This window comes from Oxyura jamaicensis (genome assembly GCF_011077185.1).
Source record: "Oxyura jamaicensis isolate SHBP4307 breed ruddy duck chromosome 13 unlocalized genomic scaffold, BPBGC_Ojam_1.0 oxy13_random_OJ106672, whole genome shotgun sequence".
Taxonomy (NCBI): domain Eukaryota; kingdom Metazoa; phylum Chordata; class Aves; order Anseriformes; family Anatidae; genus Oxyura; species Oxyura jamaicensis.
In genome coordinates, this window is record NW_023304327.1 from 6002 (window position 1) to 30685 (window position 24684).

General features: G+C 50.1%; 1 long non-coding RNA gene across 1 annotated transcript; it reads right to left on the reverse strand.

Annotated features, from left to right (window-relative positions):
- Positions 1 to 1345: 1345 nt before the first annotated feature.
- Positions 1346 to 24684, reverse strand: LOC118157910. Its single transcript, XR_004746744.1, has 5 exons — positions 24458 to 24684; positions 10458 to 10748; positions 7405 to 7554; positions 3314 to 3414; positions 1346 to 2815 (listed from the first exon to the last, which is right to left on the reverse strand). It is a non-coding gene; the product is annotated as an uncharacterized LOC118157910 (long non-coding RNA).

Below are 24684 nucleotides of genomic sequence, written 5' to 3' on the forward strand. Positions count from 1 at the left end.
GGCTCCACAGGGCTTTAGAAGGGCTGTCATATATCATGACATTTATTATTTCTGCCATGTACTAGGATGAGAAGTCCATTACAATATCGATCATTTTACTCTGCTCAACTCTACGCCATCTAATACTCACATAGCTGAAAAAGCTTACAAGTGATTTAGAAATAGCTGCACAGGGAGAACTGAGGAAGAAATCGGAGTCAACATGGTTTCCCTTAATGGAATTCTCTTTTTAGTAAGCTTTTACAAAACTTCGGAAATTGCATTTTAAAGACTGTTAAAGCCATAGCACGGTTGCATTCAAGTAATCAGAAGCTACAGACATGATAAAGGTTTTCTATGCAATCTTAATTTACACACTGCCATGATGATACAACGTTCAGCTCCCTTGCTGTCACATAACCCTCCACAGAGCTCCTCCTCCTTTCACCGGTCAATAATTCCTAACCCAGAGAACTCCAGAAGAAATTCTTAAAAGGCATCAAAACACTTACCCTTCCTTGACATCAAAAGGTTTGACTTTCAAACCTGAAGATCTTTGTGGTTCCAGTGAACCCAGAGTAACTGCAGTAATCAGACTGGGTGGCACAGGGGAAGCACAAGCAATACCTGGCAGCAGGACATGTTCCAGCACTGCAGCAGCAGTGAGGAAGGAGCTGTACTGTAGCTGCAGAGCATCTCGGTGCCTCTCAACCTTACCTGGCTGTTTCCTTCTTACCTGCAGTCTGCATTTTATCTCTGAGCCTGCCATAGGTGGCACCAGAGGTTTTCTTCATCCTCCTGCTTTAATGTACTGTCTGCCCCAGCCCCAGCTTCTCCGGTATCTCATTATTTATGCAGAGCAGCCTGAAGGTTTGCATCAGAAGATCCTTCAGCTCTGGAGAATGCTGCACTCCGGGACTGAAGCCAAGAGCAGCTGGTGACCAGGTCAGCGTGCTAATGACAGGGTGTGCTGGTGTTGCTCCATCTCTTCTGTGTTCTTACACGTAGCTTTCAAGGGATCCTTCTTACGTAGGGCCCTGTTCCAGAGATTCACCCCTATGAGGGAGGAATGACAGACAAGCCATGATATCCACAAGGAAGGCTCTCAGGTGGCACAAACTCGCACAGATAGATTACGCTGGGTGCTAGCATCACAACAGTAGAACATGAGCTAGGCTGAGCTTTCTCCTTATTTATTTCTTTATTAAGTACTCTAAAAGCTGTAACAACAGGTGCAGGGTCTAAATATTTCGTATGAATGACCAAGCCTTGAGTATGGGATAATTAGCTCTAATTTAAAAATAACACATCCAGCACCTAAATTAAGGTCCCTTTAAATAAAAAGATAAAAACTGTACAGTTCTTTTGTGTGTGTGTGTACAGCTTAGGCTCAGATATGGCTCTGCTCATGCCCAAATGGATGGCATGGGCCTAGGTTTCAGCTGGTTGTTTTTAATACTAAAGAGTAAAAGTTGGATTCTTGGGGTGATTTGGGCCATATCAGCAATACAGAGACCTTCATACGTTCTGGGATCAGGGCTCTGAGTGACACAGGAGCTAGATAGTGGAGTACCTGGGTTAGCGGGGCCACACTCTGGGAAGGGGTGTTAAAAATCTGCTTTTTCCATTGAGTTATATGGCCTGATGCAGGGATGAGCAGCAAGAGCTGTCTTTGTTCAGCTGTCTTCATGCTGGGTATGAGTAAAAGCCACACCTCGAAAGGGAACAACAGGTAAAAGCTGTGTACGGGATACAGTTCAAAGGGACATGGTGTCCTAAACTTTTTCACCAGCTCTTACCAATATTCAGGCCCGTCCTTACCAAATGAGAGTCTCTGGTCCTTAAACAGGGTGTCATCAGAATATAAACTGAATTCTAACAACTTTGTACACCGTGCACATCTGCCTGCTTTGCAGCAGCATTTCAGACCCAGGTCGCTACCAGCACTCCCAGCTGCTGTTTCCTCCCCAGGAACCATGACCCCGGGGCATGCCTTGTGCACGGCTCCTCCACCTGCACTGTCTTTGGGAATTTTTGCCTGGAAAACATTGCCCCTAAAACTTTACACACTTTGACACTTTCTGTGCGCTGCTAGTCCCAAGGGTGAGACCACTGCCCAGCACGATATCGTTCGCTGCCCTGCACCACTGCTATACCTGCTGCCAGCTCACAACTGCCTTCTGCTTGTTAAACCCAACAAACCTGATCCCGAAATGATGTTCTGCATCAGTGCATGAGCTCTCCTGGCTGTCTACAGGCAACCGTGGCTCAGTCACAACCAAAGGCATGGAGACGGGAGGTAATACGTGGTACTCCACATAAAGTAGCCTGTTCTGGTGGTCACTTTTCACATGTATTTCTTCTGCGGTCCAGGCTTTAAAATATCCTCCCCCATGCGCTGTTCCTGCAGGCTCTTGAAGGGCAGAGATAAGGCTGTGAGGTGGGACCACAGCACTCATCCAATTTCTGAACTTCCCACGTTTGATGTAGTTCATTTCTATGGCTTCAGTGCCAGAGCATGAAGGGCAAGTCTACGTGGTGTTTGGGAAGCAGGTGAGATGCTGTCAGTCAGACATAATTTTGGGCAGGTGTTCTGGGTGCAATCTTCAGGAGATGCCTTCCTCTGAGCTGTCTGTTCCCATTTCAAGATCAACAGCACCATCTAGTGACCCCAGCCCAGCTCCTGATACCCGTCTGCCTCTCCCACCTTTCATCTATTCCTCCAGGTCTCCGGGAAGGGGGTTGTCTGTCTCTTCCCATCCGCAGCATTACAGCTAGAGGTTACTTAGCTGAAGGTCTTTCATGGTGCAGGCTGAGAGCACTCAGCCACAGCCCCCTGAGCAGGAATGAGATGATCCAAATTAACTTGCAGACCAACAAACATCTCTGTGTCATGTACCAGACCCCATCTGGCTCAGTGCAAGCCTTTTCTGCCTTCCTGGGCACAACTCACAGCTTCTACATTCAAAATAAATCTCTTCAGGGAAATAAATAACCCATCCTTATTCATCCATTGGTTCTCTGCTGTGCTTGACCTTGCCACATGTTGCTTAAGCCATGTAAAGAGGACCTCAAACACACCAGTCAAAGGTCATGTTTTGTCCCCAGGTCCCCAGTGCATGTGTAGCTGATAATACAGATGTCAAAAGAATCAAAAGCAAGGCCAGCTTTATTTCTACTCTTGGCTTAGAGCAACAGGCAGCTCCCCACATCCAGCATGCAACGAGCCCTTCTGCTCCTCTCCCCATCAGCCCCACCGCTACCCACCCCCAAAAAAAGACACACAAGGAAAACTTCCAGGCACACAAACCTGGAGAGGCCCCCGTTTCCTTACCATCCCAGCCCCTGCACCACTGCAGAAACAGGAGATATCATTAAGTCACTGTGTGAGTGCAGGGTACGGCCACATCTTGACTTCTACAGGGAGCAGGTGTCCTGTCAAGAGAAAAAAAAAAAAAGAGAGAGAGAGTGAGAGAAATAACGGACTATGCAATGACAAGAAGCATGGAGACCGAGAAACAACTTGTCTGCCACCTCACCTAACAGAAGAGACAGAAGGGCATAAAACAAAACATGTAGGTGGCAAATTAAAGATAAATGTAGGATGTAGCAGGGCAGAGGAAGTCACTGCCACAGGATGCTGAAGACATGGGAATTTTACATACATTTGGAGAACGTATGGGAACTGTATGTCTATTCCTAGAAAAAGAAAACTCATTTGAGGGAGAGTAGACAAAAGACTGGCTCAAAAAGTCCTTGATCTGCTTGGGAGGATATTCTGGGGAAAATATGACCCCTTTGACTCATGTTTGCCTTCAGCCCAATATACACCACCATGCTGGTTAAAAGACTCAGGTCCAGACTGGCGTTCAGTTCTGAAGCTGACCATGCTCTGCTCAGTGTGGTTCCAGGGCGAGCAGCAGAGACTTAGGATATTTGGGCTGGCCATGTCCCTCCAGGCGCAGCCATCTGACGCTCCCACACGTGGAAGTCTGTTTGGTTTTCTCCTTCCTTTATGGCAGAGACTCCTACGTGCTTGTATCATCACCAAAATGGGAAACCTGCCTCAAAAGATTCTGTCGTTATTACTGCTGGTGGGAATTTGCAGCAGATAGGTCAAGACGGAAAGGTGGCAAAATATTCACATGATCATCTTGATGCTCACCTCACGGCTCCCTCACAGAGGGGAAAACTAATTTCCAGAGCAGACACATACAGTGGCAGAGTTACCCAAGTCCCTTGCCACAAAGGGAAATGGCGTGGCCCTCCCATTTGGCTCTCTGTGTTTCCCATCCCAGTTGGATACTCCGGTCAAGAACGGTGCAAGCTCGTGTGATCCGGGCTTTTAAAAAGCTAACGAGGGGGTTGCCAGTGGTGGGAGTCCTGCGGGATGTTAGTTCTCAAAAAATTGAGAACTTCCTCCCCAAGAAAGAGGATTTCCACCTAGCTCAGGAAATAAATAAATAAAAGAGATTATAATTTTTCAATACTTCTACCAATCTCTCCAGAATTTGAAAGCCTGAGCACAGGTAACAACCCCAAAGCAAGAGCTCCTGTCTGTCTTGTACAGCACTTTTCAGGCCTGGCTCTATGCTTGCAAATTCCTAGTGAGTTGCTGCTGACCTCTTTGCCATCTCTGCTTTGTTTTAACTACAAATGTGACCTGTTCTGATACAACCAGCTGTACTGCACACATCTGAGCAGCTTCCTGCGGCTGCCAGGTAGGTCCCATCCATTTCATTCACTTTTGTTGTGGCGCCTTTTAGCATTTAATTACTCCTCAGTCACTTTACTGATCATCTGCCATTTCTGTCACCTCGGCAAGAGCCCAGAATTTCTCCAGCTTCTTTACCAGCGGGGTTTTGAGGTGGGAAGGTCTGTCCCAGGTACATCGTTAATAGCTAGCTGTTGACAGATCAATTAGCCCTTGGCACTCCTGACGTTAGCATCACCCGCGTGCTGCCCGCTTGCAGGATGGTTTGTCACTCGTACATTCCTGCCTAGCAAACACGCCTGGCACAGGGCAGAGACATCTCCCACGTGCTCAGGCACTGCTCAGGGCAAGCAGCATGTGCCAGTGCTGGGGCTGAGCAGAAGACCAGGTGGATGAGCTCCTCAGGGGCCACGAGGGCCACTGTGGCATCCCTCTGTCATGGTCATCGTGGCGTCCACCAGCAGGCTGCTTCAGCTCCAGTCTAAAGGGAAGCAACCACAATCTACGCTGTACGTTAGCTCTAGGGCAGCACACGGTCAGCTGAGGGGTGATGTGCCTCAGTGACCTGCCACCAGCATCTGAGGTCCCTGCAGAGCCACAGGATCTCTGCTGCTCCTCCCCATAGCGCTGAGGGTGTCTAGTCTCTGCTTCACTGAGGCCTCACTGTTCCTGTTTCATAAGATGCAGCATCACGGTAGGCTTATGTTTCCTAAACTAATAGATCTTAAAATAAAAATTAAAAAAATGTCACTGGATGCAATGACAAAGTAGATCACGTTCTCAGCTGATATAAGTGTCCTCAGTGTCACAACCTCATCCTCCAGGTATGTCAAATCCACTAAGTCGATGCAGACAGAGCAAGGACTATTTTGTCTCACTTTTTTCTTGTTACTACACAGAAAAGCACGGATGAATTCTGCCACCACATCTGCATGGCGAGGCTCACGGCACCGCGCCGAGGTACCACCACCGAGACCACTGCCCCACTAAGGACCTGTGCTCCGGTTACTGATCTCATCGATGACAACACATCCATTTTTGTTGCAGTTTTGGGCCATCGGATGGGCAGGACCTCTGCTAACTGATGGGAAGTCCTGGGGTACTCAGGATAAGTCCATGTCAGCGCAGTCCCCAGGTCAGGACTTGCACTTGGATTTGGTGCCCCCCCGGCGGAGCAGGGGTGGACACACGCGAACTGACACAGGAGTGGATCTGTCCGCGGTGTGCGAGCCCGATGCACTGGGGGTGCCTGTACACCAGAGGGCACTGTGAAATTACATATGCCGAAAGGAAAATTTATCGGACCGGGGCTGGGAAAAGACCTTGGCTGGCAGGAGGAGGGAGTGGGGTCTGAAGCTGTAAACAACGGGTTTGAACCTTCATGCCACCACGTACGGCTCACTGTGAAATATTAAAACTTGTAAATAAGAGGCTATACTGAGAAACAGATTATTTAACTAATGATTTTTTTTTTTAAGTCTTAAAACCAGCATCAGTCCTTGCAGTGTTTAAGTTTGGGCTTGATTTACCTTTCCTTTATGAAGGTGTGACTGAAGAGCAGCTTTGCTGGGGTCAAAGCCATTTAATCAGCATGAAATCCAACTTCAGTGTATCCAGAACTGCTACAGAGTCTTCCTACCCCTCCCTGCAAACCCCAAACTTCACAGTGCCATTGATTTCCTGGAAAGATGTGGAAATACAGGCACGTGAACCTCACAGGAGATTCCTTCGGGTGAAAGCCCCGTGGCCTCCAAGCAGCCCTGAACAACCAAATCCCAAAAGTGCAGGGGCTGTGACACCCGGGCCCCGGCTGGCAATGTTGCCGCCAGACGGCACAAGCAGCTATGCACAGGAGCAGATCAGCCCTGGAAAGCCCGAAACGCTCCCTGGGGACACATCACATCGCCACTCTTGGCTCTGTGGATAGATTTCTCCTCTATCACTGTGAGCACAGCATCCTTTACCAGCGCTGGCCTGCTTGCTGGTGATCTCCTGCTGGCACCCCAACAACCCAAACGAGCCAGCACCCTGACCCCAAGGGAGGAGGGCTGCAGGAGCACGCACAACAGCCCGCTGCAGCTGGTCGAGTCCACAGGGAGCCCGAGGAGGGGACCCGGGAGGTGCAGGCACCTCTGCAAGTCAGTCCGAGGATCCCAGCTCAATAACTGAGAGCCAGATAATAGCATTTGAACACTATCTTCTCCAATTCAATTGTATTGATTTATTGCCTGTCCAATGAAGCTGTGGAGTGTACAAAATGGTTAATCTTATATTTTTTTTTTCCTGCTGTCTTCTCAGAGGAGTGAAACTGTAAACACTAATCCATGCAAGTGGGGGGGGGGATATCTGACTTTCAAGGCAGATGCTGCAGCCTGCCCATGCAAAGCTCGTCCCGTCTCAGCGTGGGGCAGGGGAAGGACACAAGCCCTTCCCTCCCACTGACAAGCTGCTCCATGAGCACCTGGGGCTTGCTTACAAACCCCACGGGCATTGCCATACTGCCTTAAGCTCCGGGAGCAGGCAGCGCAGGAGATGGGACAAGGCCAGACCCTGCCACACTCGAGGTTTGTGGGGCATTTTGCAGGACACTATGGGGTGCAGCAGCAGCAGAAACATCCCGTGCTGCCCTGCCAACCCCAAAGCCAGCTGCAGGGATGCTGGGCTCCATCACACCGTCGGTACACAGGGCCAGCACAACTTGCACAACTCACCAAGTCGTTTCAAAGCCCTACGAGCAACATTTCATCCTCACCATCAGACCACCAGGCAGGAGACGTCGGCTGTTGGAAGCACACCGCTTCAAGGTGGGCAGCCACGATGCCCGGATGGGGCAAGAGGGTGCCGGGTCCTGAGCTGGCCAGCTGGGAGAGAAGGAAACTGATTTATTTAAAAGAAACAAAAACAACAAAAAAGTATTTTCTTTCAAAATGTACATTTGCAATTAAAGGCTAAGTATGCAGTATCTTTTATTAATGATGTGGGATAGCGAGGCATTTTAAAGGTCTCTTTTGTTTTGATGATTTTTTGGAGGAGGGGAAGGAATTGAAATGGAAAGCTTAACACTTATAATTTCAAAAATTTGGCTTATATTTTAGGTTCTGGTAACATGCAATTACAGGCACTTAGAAAGAATTCCCTTTTTTATACTATGCCCTAGAGCATAAAATTAAGAGGCCAATTCAGGCTTTGTACTGCTTTCAGAGGCAGTTTGCTTCAGCATAGATCAACATGGAGACTGACTGTCGCCTTTCTATTGAATTAGGTCTATATTTTTGACAAGTATGGCAGCAGTATCATCACTTTAATCACCAACAATCCATTGTGTCTCTTTATGCTAATAAATAAAACATTCTGCGTTAAATATTTCCCAGTAAGCACTTGAAGACCTGCAATCACCACTCCTTCTATATGTTCCCAAGTAAAATAATACAATGGTAATAAAATCAAATGATGTCTAGGAGTTTTATAGACAACTAATAGCAGTTATTGCAAAGTGCACATCAGATACCAATTGAAGGTTACATTTCTCTTTAATATAATATAGCATGCATATTTCACTAACTGTCTCTGTATATCAAATGAATTAAACAATGCAATGATATAGGTCAAAAACCGGGTTCTTCAGGAGAGGCCTCCAGGCTGAAGAGCTTTGCTGGAGATGTGTGTTAAGAGCAGGAGCCCATGGAGCATCAGATGCAAAAAAAAATGGAAAATCATCTGAAGTTACTTCGAAATTCCAAGGAAGCCCCCTGCCCTTCCCAGACAGGCTGAGCCCTCATGGGGAGCTTTGTGGGGAGCTGCTGGTGGCGAGGGTCTCGGACACCAGCCCAGAAGAGGTTGGGAGATGCCCCAGCCCATCACCCTGGCCTTGGTTCAGGAGGAGCACGCTGACCAGAACATAGTCAGAAAGAAGGATTTTGGTCCTGGGAGAAATGCAAGCATCAGAGCCCAGGAGTCACCCCAAAGAAATCCTCCCTAGGCTTCAGCCCAGCTTGCTGGGGGATTTTTCCCATCCCCGTTACTAATATACCTAATATATTCTGGGGCCCCGCCTCAGTCAACACGAATTGTAAACCATCTCTCTAATCCCCTCAACAATACCCTTCCCCAAACCTTTTTTTCTAGCTTAATTAGATATTCTATCCCTTTGGTTTAAAATAGTATTTAATTTCACTTAATGATTTCAACAAAAAATATTAGGATTCCCCAAACAGACATGTTCCTTCTGAATTCTCTCATTCTTTTTTTCAAGGGCTTCAGTTTCATCTTTTTGTTGCTTTGTCAAAACACAGCTAATTGACTGTCCTAAAAGTACAATTTTAGTAATTTCTCTCAATGAAGCATCGCCGCCTCCTCTATTAGCACTACCTAATTGGACTTTGAATCCCCAGCCGGTGACTTCACCCATGCTACGGGCCCGAATCGCTGCAACAGTAAATATCAGCACTCCAGTTAAATGTAGGTTGGCTCACATTCCCCCAAAATTGGCTTTCTGCTCCTCGGAGTACAATCTGATGTAATATTACATTAACCGTGGTTTTTGTTTTTTGGGTTTTTCTTTTCCTTTTTCTTTTTTTTTTTTTTTTTTTTCGAGGGGAATTGGAGGAACCGAGGGGAGCCGAGGCTCAGCTCTGCATTTCAGCTCCCCGGCGCCGGCAAGGCGGGCGCTTTGCAGGGCTGCGGAGGCTGGTGGGAGCCTCTGAGGCCTCCCCAGCCTCGCAGCCTCCGCTCAAGGGCAGTTTGCAGCAGCTCTGGCCTGAGGGAACACGCCAGGCGAGGGGACATCAGCATCGACCCCTGCCTGGGCCACAGTACTGGCCCGATGGGCACCCAACCCAGCCTATCTGTCACCCAGGAACAGGTCCCAGCCCACTCACCATTCCCCATCCCCTCTCCTGTGCCTCCCAACAGCACAGCACGTGGCTTTCAGCCACTGAAGACCTCAGCACACACGGTGTCAGCCTTCCCGGCTGTGCCATGCCGCAGCAAATGGCCCACGGCATTATCTGCAGTGGCTCTAATTATCCTCCAGCATCTGCTATCAAAATGCGAGCGTCAGGCCAGGCTACGAGTAGAAAGCAGAACCAGAACTCCTCGCTGATGCCCGTAATAGGCACCGAAGGCGTGTAACTCTGCCTAATTGCTAATTGTTGGGAGTAGTGCCTTGCTGCCAGAGGTGCCCGGAGCTGCCCCTTCACTGCTCCCCTCCCCGTGGGATTTGGGAAGGCGCAATTCCCACTGCCACTCGTGCCACCTCCCTCCCGGGGGACTCCCCAGAGCTGCCCCACACCCTTGCCCCTTCCTCACATGCCAAAATGGCAAAGGGAAATTGAGCAGCAAGTGTAAACACAAGCTCAGAGCGGGACAGAGCGCTCGCCACGCTCCGTCTTTCAGCTCTGGCAGTGAAAGCCTCTGGGGCCCGATGAAGGCACTTGACCCCTTGCCCCTCTCCTCCTGTCCACAGCAGGGGACGTCAATGTTGCCGGCAGCACGGGGGGCGTGGGTGGGCTCAGAGAGGGCTGGCAGGGCTGGGGCTGCACCTGCAGCAGCATGGAAACACCGTGAGATGCCCCAAGCATTACACAGTGTTCAGAGAGAGCACTCCCAAATGTTTTTTTCCCTTTCCTTCGCCCTCGGAAGGAGTCAGCCGCAATCCACGTTTGTGTTTCGGGATGATGCCTTCACCATCCACGCTGCTGCAGGCACGACGCCCTTGCAAGGCTCACGAAGCAAACTCCTTTATGCTCCATCCTTGCAAACTCACAGCCAGTGAGCCCAGCTCCTCCAAGGCGGCTCACCGCTCTGCTTCTCAGCCTCACTCTGAGCTCGCTGTGGCCAGGCAGTAATTTTTGGGGCTACCCTGGGTTTCCTCCTGGTGGCCAAGCGTGGAGACCGCCGCTTAAAAGCTGTTGCTCTCATCTCCTCCCTTATTGCCGGCAAGCACTCCGGCGATAAATGTTTTCTTGTAAACATGCCATAGATGGAGGTAGGAGCCAACGAGATGGAGATGCCAGAAGCTTTCTGTCTTCGTGATTTAGTTTCTTATTAGAACAAGCTACTGGGAAAGAAGAGATATCATTGATAAGACTGACATTAGAGTCAGCCAGTAAAATTAAAACCCTAAGGATCGGCCTGGCCCTTTTCTTGTCAGCAAGTAATACAGACTCCCTGCCAAACTAACACTTTAAGGTACTCATAAATGTTAGGGACAAAACTTATAAAAATAAAATAAAATAAAATAAAACCAAGAGTAAGATTTTAGCTGCCTCCAGCTTGGGCGGGGCAGCATGAGATGCTCTCGGGGGTCTGGCCCTTGCCCTAGCCCCAGGAGGTGCCAGCAGCTTTGGGCTGGGGTCAGAAGAGCCTGGTGTCAGTGCTTCCTTCCAAAAACGTTAGTCCAGATGATGCTGGGGAAAGCAAGCCTCGGAGCACCACCGAGAGCTCGTGGCAGCATCCAAACCTTGCAAGCGCACGTGCACCAGGCGCTGATGGATACACACAGCCCAGCTGCCAGCATCTCCTGAAGGCTGCAGGCTCATGGAGCTACAGGAGGGGGAACAGCGGGCTGCTGCTCACATCGGACTTAAATAAGCTCCACTCTTTGTGCTTGCAGATTTTAGGGATGCATTTATCATGAAAATAAGCCCTTAGAATAATCTTGCAATAAGCACTGCCGTAGGTGCTGCACCACGAGGGTGAAGGCGGTGCTGGATTTCTGCAGGACCAGCCTCGTGGCCACGCGCCGGGCTTTGAAGCAGCAGCAGCAGCAGCCAGGCAGGCTCACAGAGGGCTTCCTTAATAAATTCTGATTAATAGCGAACGAGTTCCTCCTGTCCCAGCCCTTTTCATGGCTTTCCCAACAGCAGCAGCCCAAGCCTGCCTGCACACGTGCACCACACGAGCTTTACACAAATGTTGCGTGTCATTAACAAAACACAAACCAGCGGGCATATCTTAACGGGAAAAGTTAAATCTCTTTATGCAGTTAAATAAAGATACCTTGTCCAGTCATTAAGAAGTGATTAGCTTATCTAAGAAATAACAGCGCTACTCCTGTCAGACTGGCACACAAACACTAAAAAGAGCAGGGATCAGATATCACATTAGGCTAATTATAAAGAGAAGAAAAGACAAGCAGAAGCATAAAATAGCCATGTGCACAGCATTTTGCTGGATTTTTTCTTTGCGTGGAAAAGCCTAAGTGCGTTCTGCAAAAGAGAAATTTAAGTATTAAAAAATTCCTCCTCTGGCGTTATTGATTTAGCACTGCCTGCACCAAGGCAGCGTGGACACACGCAGGCCCCCGCGCCGTGCGAAGCCAAAACCCAGCAAGGACCAAGGAGTGGCTTGAACCTGCTGGAAATCCTCACACCCGTGCAGCAGTGCCGGGGCTGCCGGAGCTAGGCAGTGATGCCCCAAACGCTCGCTGCCTTGTAGAGCCAGTCCCAGGGACTGCTGGAAACCCTTGCTGTGTGCCCACCTCCTCTGCAGACCTCCGAGAGACTGATAGCCTTGCAGGGACACCACTGGGTCCCAAACTACCACCCAGGAATGCTGTTGGGGCAAGGAAATTCGCCACCAGCAGCAACCAAGCCTGAAACCTGCAGAAATTTTGACACTCGAGAGACCTTGGAGGCAGGCGGAGGGCTGCCCAGAGTCCTCTCGTCCATCAGGACATCACCCACGAGAAAGCCACCCAACACACCCCAAGTTTTGCTGAAGCCAGCAGAGGACAGGACCCCTGCCTGAATGACGGCTCCAGCCAGAAATACCTGCTCCCTGCTGCGGGAGGAGGGAGGTGGTTTTCCATTTTTAACACTTGTATCCTTTTTAAAACTTATTTGCCAAAACCTAATATGAATAATGATGGCAGGTCCTATTTTCCTTGAGGTAATACCAATTTTAATGCATTGTGTTTTTGTTTTTTTTTTTTACATAACTGTAGTATTATTGAGGAGCAAGTAGTAAATGATAGATACTTTAATGTAATATGAGTCAATATGTATTTATATGTGCTTTATGGCTTAATCAATATAGCTACATTAGCAAGAATAAATATGGTGTTTCCTTTTCTGGTCTTGGAAGGAACAAATAAGGAAAGTCACATCGCGAAGTTTAAGGATGAATAAAATCTCATATAATTTCACAGACAATTCAGGAAATCTCTGACATTCATTTGTTCTCCAGCACGGAGCGATTATGTCCCTGGGCAGCAGTGCCAGGAGGCTCAGCTTGTGCCCCTTCTTCAAGCTCTCCTAACACATCCCTAAGAGGAATTTAGAAAAGGAGACAGGCCTCACCCAACACAGAGCCTACATCCACTTTTGGCTCTACCACTGAAGAAGACGAGGAGCCCAGAGTTCACATCACCCCCCAGCTCCTGCTGCACCCTGCCAGCTCCCTAACAGGAGGCAATGCGGCAGTGCTCCTGATGTGATGCATCAGACTCCGTCCGCTGCTGCCAAAACTAGTCATGGAACATCCATTTTTATCATGGACAGAAGCTTTTCCATCAATTACTTGTTCCATGCGGAAGACACCCTCTGCATAAACATCAAAGTGGAAAGCAGTGAGCACTTGCCTGTTGCCCTCTCGATAACAGGAACAGACCTTACAGGAGGGGCACTGACCCAGCCAGCACTCAAGAGAAGCCCGGCGCCACCAGTGAGAGGTTCATCCTGCACATCCTACATGTTGTCCCCACAACAGCCAGCCTTTGGCTGGAGCAAACCTGCTGGGGAAGCCCATCCCCAGCTCCTCTCTGCCCCCAAGTCGGAGTTATGCTCCTGGCCCCTCCTTGGGTACCTGCCCGGAGATGCCAGTTCCTACCCCAGGGGCTCAGTTACAGGCACAGAGCAATGCCACGTCCCCTTGCTCCCCTTGGACAGGCAGAGGGAGCAAGAGCCAGCACGTGCAAACTGCCCTTGAGCACCTTGAGTGGGAAGCAGGGCAAGGCTGGCTTCTCATGAGGCCTTCGGATATCCCCAAACCATCGCAGCAGAGAGAAGCTCACTTCTGGCAGTACTGCTGGAGGCCAAATCCAGGCAGCATTTGAGGAGGAAACAAACTAAACCAAAAACACAGTGCTTGCTTGTGCCCCCAGACCCTGGATCCAAGTCCGTGATGTGCATTGCTGGTGGCACTCCCAAGAAGGACGGCACTTCTGGGTGAAAGCAGAGTATTTACTGCTATTTACCACTTATTCTCCTGGATGTAATGAGTTTGATGTAGAGCAATGTTGGTCTAAAGAAATAAAGCTGGAAAGCGGCTTGCAGTTCTGCCTCCTCTAATGGCACTGATGATGGCTCAAGAGCCAATTTTTAGAGCTAATGCTTCCAACACCACTTTGCCTTGAAGACCCCGGTGAGACTCCCAGCCAAGGTGCACTCCAGGGAGTTTAAGACGGGATCTTAAATCACCTCCTCTGGCTGAAGCCACTCATGGCAGTGACCGGTGTCCCTCCATGTCACCCAGCCACCTCTTCTCCCCCCCCAGAGCCCACCCGGCCGCAGCAGGCAGCTGAGAGCTGCTCCTCACAACGCTTTATTCCTTGGCTGGAGTTACTCAGCCCCATGAGGACCTCGGGCCTGGCCATCCTCACTGCGGGCCTTCAGCAGAGGCCGTTCCCTCTGCTAACGGGGGCCGAGCTGGGCTGTCTGTGACCTCAGATGCTGCGTGGGGAGCTCCTCTGGAGAGAGAGGGCTTCATGCCAGCTGAGAGCCACCTGTCGAGGGGGATAAACCTCTGGAAATTCAGCTGCTGCTCATTACTTCTACCTTTGGCACAGCCAGACGGGTTCTGCCTCCATCCGCCACCTCCCGAGCTCCTCAGGATGTGCACTTCTAGGGCTGGGCGGAAGGGTTTGGCCCAGAAGCGCTGAGTTCCTGCTAGACCCACCTCAGGCCAGCTGTAGCTGCCCAGACTGAATTAGACGCAGCCTTTTCCTCGTCCAGCCCCCTCGTCCCTCCGCTGGGACCCCCAGGGTGTTCTTCTGCCACGCCGGATTTACTCAGGTTACCGTGGGGTCAGGGCTTGGCCTCGCAGGTGACTGAGCCTGGACTCACATAAGGACATGGACAGGAAAAACAAAACAAAACAAAACCCAAACGATATCTCCTCCAGCCCAGAAGTGGGGAGTTTGGCAGCATTTGTTTATTTTTAACAGATTGCTGCTGCTGCGTTGCAGACCCTTTCCTCTTGTGATCGTTAGAACTTTTAACTGGATCATAAATCTTTTATTAACGTTTGGTATTATACTAATTAAAACTGTTCCATATATGTATTATTAATTTCTCCAGCACTTCTTGCGAGGGTGACATTTTTAGCTGGCTTAGCAGAATGCACCATAGTAAATAAGGAGAAACTCATTTCCAGGCAATTAGGCTTGCAGAAAAATAAGTTTCTTAATGGAGGGCACGATCATTACAAATTTTACCTAAATAAACAGGGTTTCTTAATGGTAACTCTTCAAGCTAAGTAAACAGATTGGTGTGGTAATGTCCTAAGCAATACTTAAATGTAACTGTTTAATAAATTGGTAAATTACTCATTTCATCTTAGAACAAAATGGTAATACTGTAGTAATAACCTAGTATATATTCTGTAAATATGAAGCATTATCACTTTAGCTCTGAAGAAATCACCACTGTGATATGTCAGCATTGATCTAAAACTGCAGCATTTTATCTCAAGTTTATTACCCATTTTTGAGAATCGCTGAGATTTTCAGAGCATAATGGCAATAAAAGAAGAATTTAAAAAGCGCTTAAATGTGCATAAGTTAATCAGAGGTATCCTCGGGGGGAAAAGGAAATTTGGTAAAACATGAATTATAAGCATCATTTAAACTTACTTTGGACACTAGAGATAATAAATGGCACCATAATTTAGAAATAGCTTTTAACATCAATGACTGTAAGTAGCACTTTACTGTTCATAAGAATTGCAAAGCAACAGTGCTGAGGCCAATTTTATTAGCCATTTTTTTCTTTATAAAAGCAATCCAACCATTTCCAAACTGAGCAGACAGGAACAAGAGTTACGTGTTAATATGCAAAATGCATTTCAGTTTTTTTGATTTTTTTATTTTTTTTTTAAATAGCCAGCAATAAATTTACCCAAAGATACCGTCCGAAGACAATTGAATGATCATTTAAGAAGAATAGAGCTCCTTCAGAGTTTACATATTTGGGAAAAGCGGATCAGAGGAGAAAGAGGAGAGAGAGAGAGCCTGGCTCGTAGATCCCTATTTACTGGGGAACGTCGCGGCACTTCCGAGCGGGGCCGTAAATCCAGGCGGCCACCGGAGGAACACGGCTTTTCCTTGCTGACTTCTCGCCACTGACGAGCCAGCCAAGGATCACAGCGGTTCCTCCACCTGCGCTGCCTCCTTCCTATGGACAGGGACCCCACATTGTGCCTCTCGGACCTGCACCCCTCACACTGACGCATTTCCATGCTCTTTGTGCATGCAGCCACGTGGGTGCTCGCTCTGTAGCTCAGGAGAAGTGACTGTATTTTTGTCTATATTTTAATTATTTTGCTCCTGGCCACTTTAGGACAAGCAAAACCTAACAACAGCCTTTACCCTACGCTGCCCACCCAGCTCCTCCATGCTCTGTCAGCCTCACCCCTCCCTGGCCCCCCAGTAATTTCTGCGGCGTGGCGCGGTCACGCACCAGCCCTCAGACAAAACACGAGCAAGGTCTCTCACGTTATTTCCTGGGGAAACAAATTCAAGCCGTGCTGGTACCAGATGGCTGCTGATTCCATGTCAATGTCGGGAAGATTAATTCAACCACTAAAAATCAGAGCCTCGACACGGACACCGATGCTGTGCAACAAAGTGTGTAAGGAGGGAGGCAGCCTCATGCTGACTCGTGAGCACGAGTCCCCTCTCCGGGACCTCGGCTCAGCCTCCAGCGGAGCCCAGCGCCAGAGGGACAGCCGCCTCGTGGAGCAGAGGCAGAGGATGCCGGCACTTCTGCTGGCTAAGCTGAACAAAGGCAAAACCCAGAGGTAAAGCAAATCGCAGCTTCTGATGCGGGAATCAGAAACGCAAACAAAACCACATTGAGCAAACAAGTGTGCCACCGATTCCAATGGCTGGAAGCTAAAATTATGCAAAATCGGGCAACAAAAATGGGAGCAAGTGATCTATTTTTACCCTGACTGTGATTTGGCACTTCAGCTGAGAATTGCTTCTCCAGCATGGGGAATGTTTCATTCAAGACTCGATTGCTTGTTAAATGACAGATCTTAGCTCAAGTCAGGGTTTATTCAGGAGGAAGGCAATGCCTGTGTTACTAGACGCTGAATTAGGACGAACTTGTCATGGAACAACTATTTTTTAATTTACTCTTCTTAATAGAAAGCAAACCTCTACAAACCTTAGGGAGATTTTTTCAAGCACTCGTGTAAATCTTACTCTGGTTCCAAGTGGACATCCTCAAACACCGCAGGGCGGTCCCAGAACAACTTCTAGCACGGATTCGGGGAAACCTGGCTGTGCAGCGTTACCCAGAGAACTCCAGTGCTGTGCTCCACTAGCCAGGAAAAGCCTCCCACAACCGAAGCAAGCCGGCAGTGTCCATGCACCCACAGCTATGGTATCTCCAGCTACAACTGCACCTGCAGACATGCAGCCCCATGGAAGCAGCTCCTCCGGCACCCAGCCTAGGCATAAAAGGGAGTGCAGGGCACAAGCCCGCTCAGCCAGAAAGCAGAGCTGGTTCTCGGCTCCATCCGAGCTCCTGCCACCCGTCACGGGCTGCGCACGCTCGCCTGTCAGTCTAGACAAGCCTTCGTACATGCCATCAGGAAAACTAAACGCGTGCAGTTATGAAGATTAAAACTGCAAACAAAAAACGTGCGCTGAAGCATTTGGCAACGAGCGTGATTGTTAAATTGTCCCCACGAGCCAGATTTTCAGTAAATCAGAAGAGCTCTGTGAAGGCTCCATCCCAGCCGACGAGCATTATCGGAGAGCCCAGGAAACACTCGTGCAGCAAGTGCAGGCCGCGACGCGCTCCTCGTGCCACCCCAGGGCAGGCCCCGCACTCACCGCTGGCACTGGGCAGGAGGAAATCATTCCACGTGGGCTCCCCCTGGCCCACTGCGGGCCTGGGGACGGCTGCCGGGGCTTCTCTGAGCTGGCTTTGGCCTCTAACCCAGCCCTGGCCACAGCTCGAGCACTGAGCAGGGCCGTGTCCTGCGCCGCCTCGATGGCCCCGTGTCCGCTCGCCTCCCGGCAGAAGCTGCACCCGCTCGGCTCGGCCCCCGCTGTGCACTAACGACATGCGGGTGGCACGAGCCAAGAGCTGGGAGCAGCTGAGCTCTCCCCCTGCCTGGTGGGCTCAGGAAGAGTTACAGGTGTGGGACTTGGCTTGGCTGCTTCATTTTGTCCTCATCTATTTCCATCCATGTTTCAGCCTACACTCCAGCCGGGGCACAGAAATCACCTCAAAACAGATTTATTCACTAAGAAATGAGTGGGAAAAAAAATAATAAAAAGTGCATTTCTCTGTAACCAAGCACACCCCGAAAGCCCTACCTGGGGGCTGCCCAAGGCCAGCCCTCCCCTGGGGCCACGGGAGCACGGGGGGGCCTGGGCACGCAGGCGGCCGAGCAGGTGGCAGCGCGGGCGGCCTCCCCACCCGCCGCCCCGCCGGGCCTGTCAGGCCGCGCCATCGTCACCGAGCGCAGATGTCGGCCGGGCAGCCAGCACCGTGCCACGCGCCGCCCGGGTGCGCTCCAGCAGCTGGCTGCGAGCCGCTGGCGGGGCCTTTTTTGTTTGGTTGGTTGTTTTTTGTTTTGTTTTGTTTTTGTTTTGTTTTGTTTTGAGCATCCTGTCACGGGGGGGTTGTCGCAGCTTCCTTACACGCGACTTCTCTCCTTTCCCCCTGCCACTCGTGTAACGCAGCTTTCTCTGCTCTGTAGGATTTGTCAGTGGCTCGTACCGTGTCTGGGTGTGTTTGCTGCCTTCTGGCTTGCTTGTTGGCTCGGGGGCTTCACCACATTGTTGTCACGGCACTTGCCATCCGGATGGGACCCCCAGGGCACTGCGCACAGAAACTCCCCCTCCCTGCCCCTCTGCATGGCCACACCCCAGTTATTTGGGTTCCTGAGGCTGCTTTCTCATGCCCAGCTCTGCGGTGCTGGGGTTGCAAACACAAAGGTGCATTTTCCATCAGGGCAGAGGGCTCTGGGAGGTCTCCTCCTGCTGATCCTGCCTTGCATTTCTTGCTCGTGCCACGCACCCAGCGCTCCCTCACCAGCTCGCCCCCATCCATGGGGCAGAGGCTCCTGGAGGTGTTCGGTTTGGGCAGAAAAGCCACAGAGCGACATCAACACAGGCAAAGAGATAGCAGCAAACTGAGACAAACAAACAAAAAAAAAAAAAAAAAAAAAAAAAAAAAAAAAAGGCAGGTTTGCTTTTTTCCACATCTGAAGTGGCAAAGAGTGATTTGCACTGTGTGCGTCCACCCAGAGCCCCCAGGTTTATTCCCCACTCATGGACGTGCCGCTTGAGATGTGGGACCACATCTCACCCCCAGATGAAGAACTCCAAAACTCTGCTCCGGGTAGTGGGAAGAAGAGAAGACATCTGTCTTGCCAGATGTGCGAGAGCACCTGGCAAAACAGGCAGGGAAATGGTGGCTGTCCTCATGAATTTTGAACAGGAGGCTTAGGTCAGACAGGAGCTGCTTTTCACTGGGAGCAATTTAGGAGTGGGTCACACAGGGAAGGCTGGAAGCTCCTAAGGAGCTGTTTGTACAAGCACATCTGCAGTGTTTGAAGCAGTGTCCTGACATGAGGAAGGGCACAGACTGCAGTATTTTCCCTGCCCCATCTGGTAGCTGGGGAAGAAAACAAGAGCGCAGTGGTTTTGCTCCAACCCCTGTACAGCACAACCATATTCTCTCCCCTCTAAGCACTCAGCCAAAGTATAAATGCAGAAGGGCAACTCCACAGATTGATGTCAGAAAGCCACAGCATGACAAGGCAGGGAAATAAATAAATAAATAAACAAACTACAATGTCTACACTTGTAATTTCAGGGGAGGACCATAGGACCATGCTGCAGATCTCCAAACATGTCCTGTGCATGTTTTTTTCCTGAACCCTTCACTCATGTCAGGCACTCCAAAATATTTCAGCCTAGGAAGGGTGGCAAAGGTGTTTTTCCTGTTTGGGCTCTCAGAGGCGATCTCCTCATGACACGCAGGGTACGTAGGTACCAGGTTCAGTGGTTCTAACTTGGCATTTCAAGGTGAAAGCCCTAACCCTGATGTGCCAAGCCAGGCACAGAAAAGCCTCCTTGCCCACTATCCCTGAGCTCGCCGTTGGCCTCCTGCTGACCGAGGTGGTCAAATTCAAGTTCAAAGCATTCCTGGCGAACACCCTGAGGACACAGGAACCTCCGCAGCTCCTGGCAAGCTGGTGTCAGTGCCATGCACAACAGCTGCTCCGCTAGAGCGCCGAAACCACAGAGCTCCCCAGTGCAAGGCGGCAGCCTCAGCAACCAGGTCCCAACTGTGCAAACTGCTTTCAGAATCAATTACCCATCCCGGCTTCTTGGGGTGAGAGGCAAAATCCTGCTTCCTTCTGCAACCCCAGAAAAAGGGGTTAGAGCAGCATTAGGATACCACTCTAGCACTAGAAGGACGGGCTATGGGAGGGCTTGGCTCCAGGTGGAGAGAAAACAGTGGCACCGGGAGCAAAGCGCCCAGTGACCACCAAAGGGCTGCCCGAAAAAGAGGGCTGAGGAACTGCTGGGGACTAGAAAGGCTCTGGCTGTGACCTGAGGGTGGCACAGGCTGCAGGTAGCAGCAGAGGCCACGTAGAAATGGGACACTTGCAGTAGACACAAGTGCCATGTGGAGAAGGAAGAAAACCAAGAACTCCCAGCAGAAGCACTGCCATACAGTACTTCATTCAGGAGCACAGGGTGGAAACTATGAAGCAGGCTGCAGGACTGTACCTCCCCTGCCCTGTTGTTGGGTGCCAGAACCACAGCACGCTGGGCTACCAGCAGGTCCCCACTGATGGAGGACACAGCTCCCACGGCGGCAACAGCCCTGCGGACACCCCGGTGTACCAGGGATGCAAGCAGAGACCACAAGGGGCTGCAGAGCGGAGGCCCCTGAGCTGCTGCTCCTGCATGGCTTTTATCTGGATGCGGTGGAATTATTAGAAACACTTCCTGTTGTGGCAAAACTTCCAATTTTCCAAATTTCGAGGAAAACAAGAAGGCAAGTATGGATTGTGCCACCACCACCAGCAGCAATGCTGGGTGGAAGGGAAGGGATGCTGCTCCCGCAGCGGGGACGTCCCCATCCCCTCCTGGCACCACCAAGCCCCAGTGCAGGCACTCTCGGTCTGCCTCCAGGCCAAGGGAAGGACCTGCAGGCTGCTTTAATTATTAAGCGTGGGCTTTGTCCCCTCCCCAGCAGAGCACCCGCCCTGGTGGGACCGGGACCTCCCACAGCGGGGTCCCTCGCAGGCAGCTCCATTACCATTAATGGGAGCGGCACGCGCCGGCGAGCGAGGGAGGGGAGCCTAATGTCTTTATATTATACCACCAATTAAGTACTCAGGGTCATGTCCTCAGCTGATGTAAAGTAGATGAGATCCACTGAGCTTAATGGATCTCTGCTGATTTACACCGAACGAGGAGCTGGCCCTCCCTGGCTCCTATTAAAACGTCTCAGCCCTTCCAGCAGCCTTTGTGTTTAGCAGCCCCGTGCTCCAGTCAGCCTCTCCTACCACTCCAGTCCATAAACCACAAGCTTTATTAACTAATAATTAGTTTTTCAAGTTAAGTTTCACTGCTGTATTTTAAGAAGCTGCTGCCTTTAAATCAAGTGGGGAATTTGGAAGCGACTCGAAGCAGTGGGAAGAAAGCAGAGGAGAGGCTTGGCCAGGCTCTGGGTGCTTAAACCCCTGCAGGTGCACCCCAGAGGGGGTCTCTCCACCCACCCACCAGCACCCAGCTCCCTGTGGCAGGAGCTGGGCACCTCAGTACTACCTGCTACACAGCGCCTGAGCACACAGGGACATTTGGAAGGACTTGCCACAGGCTCTTCTCATCATTTTTTTCCCCAGTCAAATACTAAGGCACCTTAAAACACTAGCTCAGGAGCTAAGCGAGTGATGAATGCTGGATTAAATTGCAATTAGAAGACTATTTTTGCAAACACAGATAATTTCCTCGCACGTTAAAACACAACTTCCAGCATACGTGAGCTTCAGCAGGCACACGGATCGCTTTTTTTTTCCCCTCTTCTGTCACTGAATTGAATAAGGAATGTTTAGTGTATTTCTGCCACAACAAGGAATAAAAGCAGCATGCTGTACAGAGCTGGGAAGGAAAAAAAAATAAAAAACTCACAACAGCCTACTAACACAAACGTTCTGAACAAGGAACGTAATATGGACAGCTCTTACAGACACAGTTCTCGTGCAATAACTTAAACAGTGCAGATTACTACTTGGGGAAATAAAAGACAACATAACTTTGAAACTTGAAAAGCTCTTTCTTCGTTGTAATCAATTGCAATAATCCATGTCAGTGATTTAGATGAAGATCAACTTTACCTTTCTTTGCTGATGACACAAAACTAAGAGCAATAAAAAACTTAAGTGCATTTGCGCACAACTAATGGATTGGATGTGGCATGTGCCAATGGAAGTCAGTATGTATAATGCAGCACATGCTGGATGCCAAATTAATGGGATCATTTGGGCATTCTGGAACACTTGTGGCATCGAGCTTAAGTCATCTAAGGAGCCTGGCAAGGGTTGATGACCTTCCATTTCCCAAAGCCTGCAGAAACCTTGTAACATTGTAGGCAAAACATGACTGTGAATTTTACCCACTCCATCCAGCTGCTATTTAGTCCAAAGCAGAAAGATGATGAAACTAAGACCATGCACCCATGCCTGGTGCCCCTAATACAGCAGACAAAAGTGCACGTTGACCTGGATGGGGAGCTGCAGTCAGGCGCACAGAGAACAGACCAGGTGCTGCCATGCCTGCGGAGCCTGACGATCGGCATCAGGCTGTGGGCTCACACCTGTTTACACCATGTTTGCTTCCTATCTGGATTAAATCCTGAAGAAAACTGATTCCAATACAAAGAGGAATGCCCCTACCTGCTAACAGAATCACTGACAGATGCAGAGGTTTGTCCTAGCAGCTCAGGCTAGTGACAGGGCTGGAGATGCCATTCCTCTCCCCATTCCCTGCTCCCAAGCCCTGACAAACATGGCCAGGGGAGGAAGGAGCAGCTCCTGGGGCCGTGGCACAGCTCCCCAGCTGGCCAGGCACAGCTGCACAGAGTGGGATGCAACAGGACCAGAACCACCTGGCCCCGATCCCTGCAGTGCAGCCACCTAGTTGCAACAAAGGTCCCGATCCCACAGCCTCGTCCGTGGGCACACGCTGGGTACTCCACTGCCCCGCAGGGCTCAGAGGCTCTGGCTGAAAACTGCAGCAAGGCCACCAAGGTCCACGTGGCAGGCACGCCGATCCTTGCATGGGTGCTCTGTAAATGTTACTGGGAGGTGTGCTGCAAGAGTCCCCTGTGCAGAGGCAGATTTCACTTTAAAAAATGTAATTAATCAAGGTATTTTGAAGAATGGCATGGGGCACAGCAGCACACTGTGCCCAGCTCCGAAAGAGATGTGGGAACCTTCACCTGTGCCACCCAGACAGCACAGGAAAGCTGTCGGGTGCCTCAGCTCCATGGACACGTGGACATCTCCGAATGCACAGTGAAGAGGCGCCTTCAGGCAGCCAGCTCCTACTTTCCACAGTGACTTCAAGAGAGTATTTTCTGTCTTAGCCTCAAATAAAATTCAAGGGAGTAAGATATCCAAATGCCATTATTCCTCTAACCTTAACGCTGCTGCGAGTCAGAAAAGTTCAGAGCTTCATGGCCCCCAGAGAGTGGGCAAGGGAAACACACAGCGTGGAGCGAAACATGCCCAGCAGAGAACAGCACATGGTGCATGGACCCCTTCTCCCCACAATGCCCACACTGTCACCCCGGTCCAGCTGGCTCGAGCAACGCATAGGGATGGCTTCTACCACTTCAGGAACAGCAGCTACAGGAGCAAGTGCTCACCCAGGTGAGCCACAGCCCCCAAATTATTCCTCATTGGTGGTGGTGACGGTTGCAGTGCAGAAATACATGCTTCAAGGAAAATTCCTCTGCGTGAGGGAGGTGTAAATCTCAGTATTATTTATGCTAGCTATAAATAAGCTAAATTATGACCTAGCTGAGTGAAACACTTTCGTAAACCAAGGCTCTGAATATTGTGCAGTTTGCATGTTTACCAGGGCTGTGCTTTCATCACAGAGTAGAGAAGGAGAGCTAATAATCCATTGATTTTAAGGCCCATTTAGGAAAAGGATTGCCTATGCAGATCTGATCACCGTGCATTACTTCGTAACATTTAATACCCTGGGCACAAAATATTGCTGAGGGATGCAAATTCCACAGCCATTTTTATACTGAGAGGGGTTGTGCCCGTGCACGTGAGCGTGCTGAGGGGCTGCTTTGGGTTTTGGCTGGAAGCAAAGTCAGGAGGGACCCTGAGAAAGAGGTGAGTGTTTCGTGTTGCCTGAGCCCCACACTGTGCACTCATGCACTCAGCTGCTTGGCCCCGGTCAGAAAATCACTTGTGCACCTGATTAAGCAAAGTTAAGAAAGCGATCTGCCCAGTGTTAAGTCCCACTGATAATTCAATAACACTCACCCTCATTTTCCATCCCCATGTGTTTGAACAGGAGTTTTCCTGGGCTTGAAGCTCCGAGAGGAGCGAAGGTAAGCATGCAGCCTGTGCTTCCCAGGGTGCCTGCGCACAGAGCCGTGGCCGTTCAGGCTGCTTAGGAAAGATCGTCTACATGCTAAGAATTATCAATTTCCTAACAGCAAACATCAACATACTAAAACGGCTCAGGGGGATGCGTAGCCCCTCCAGTA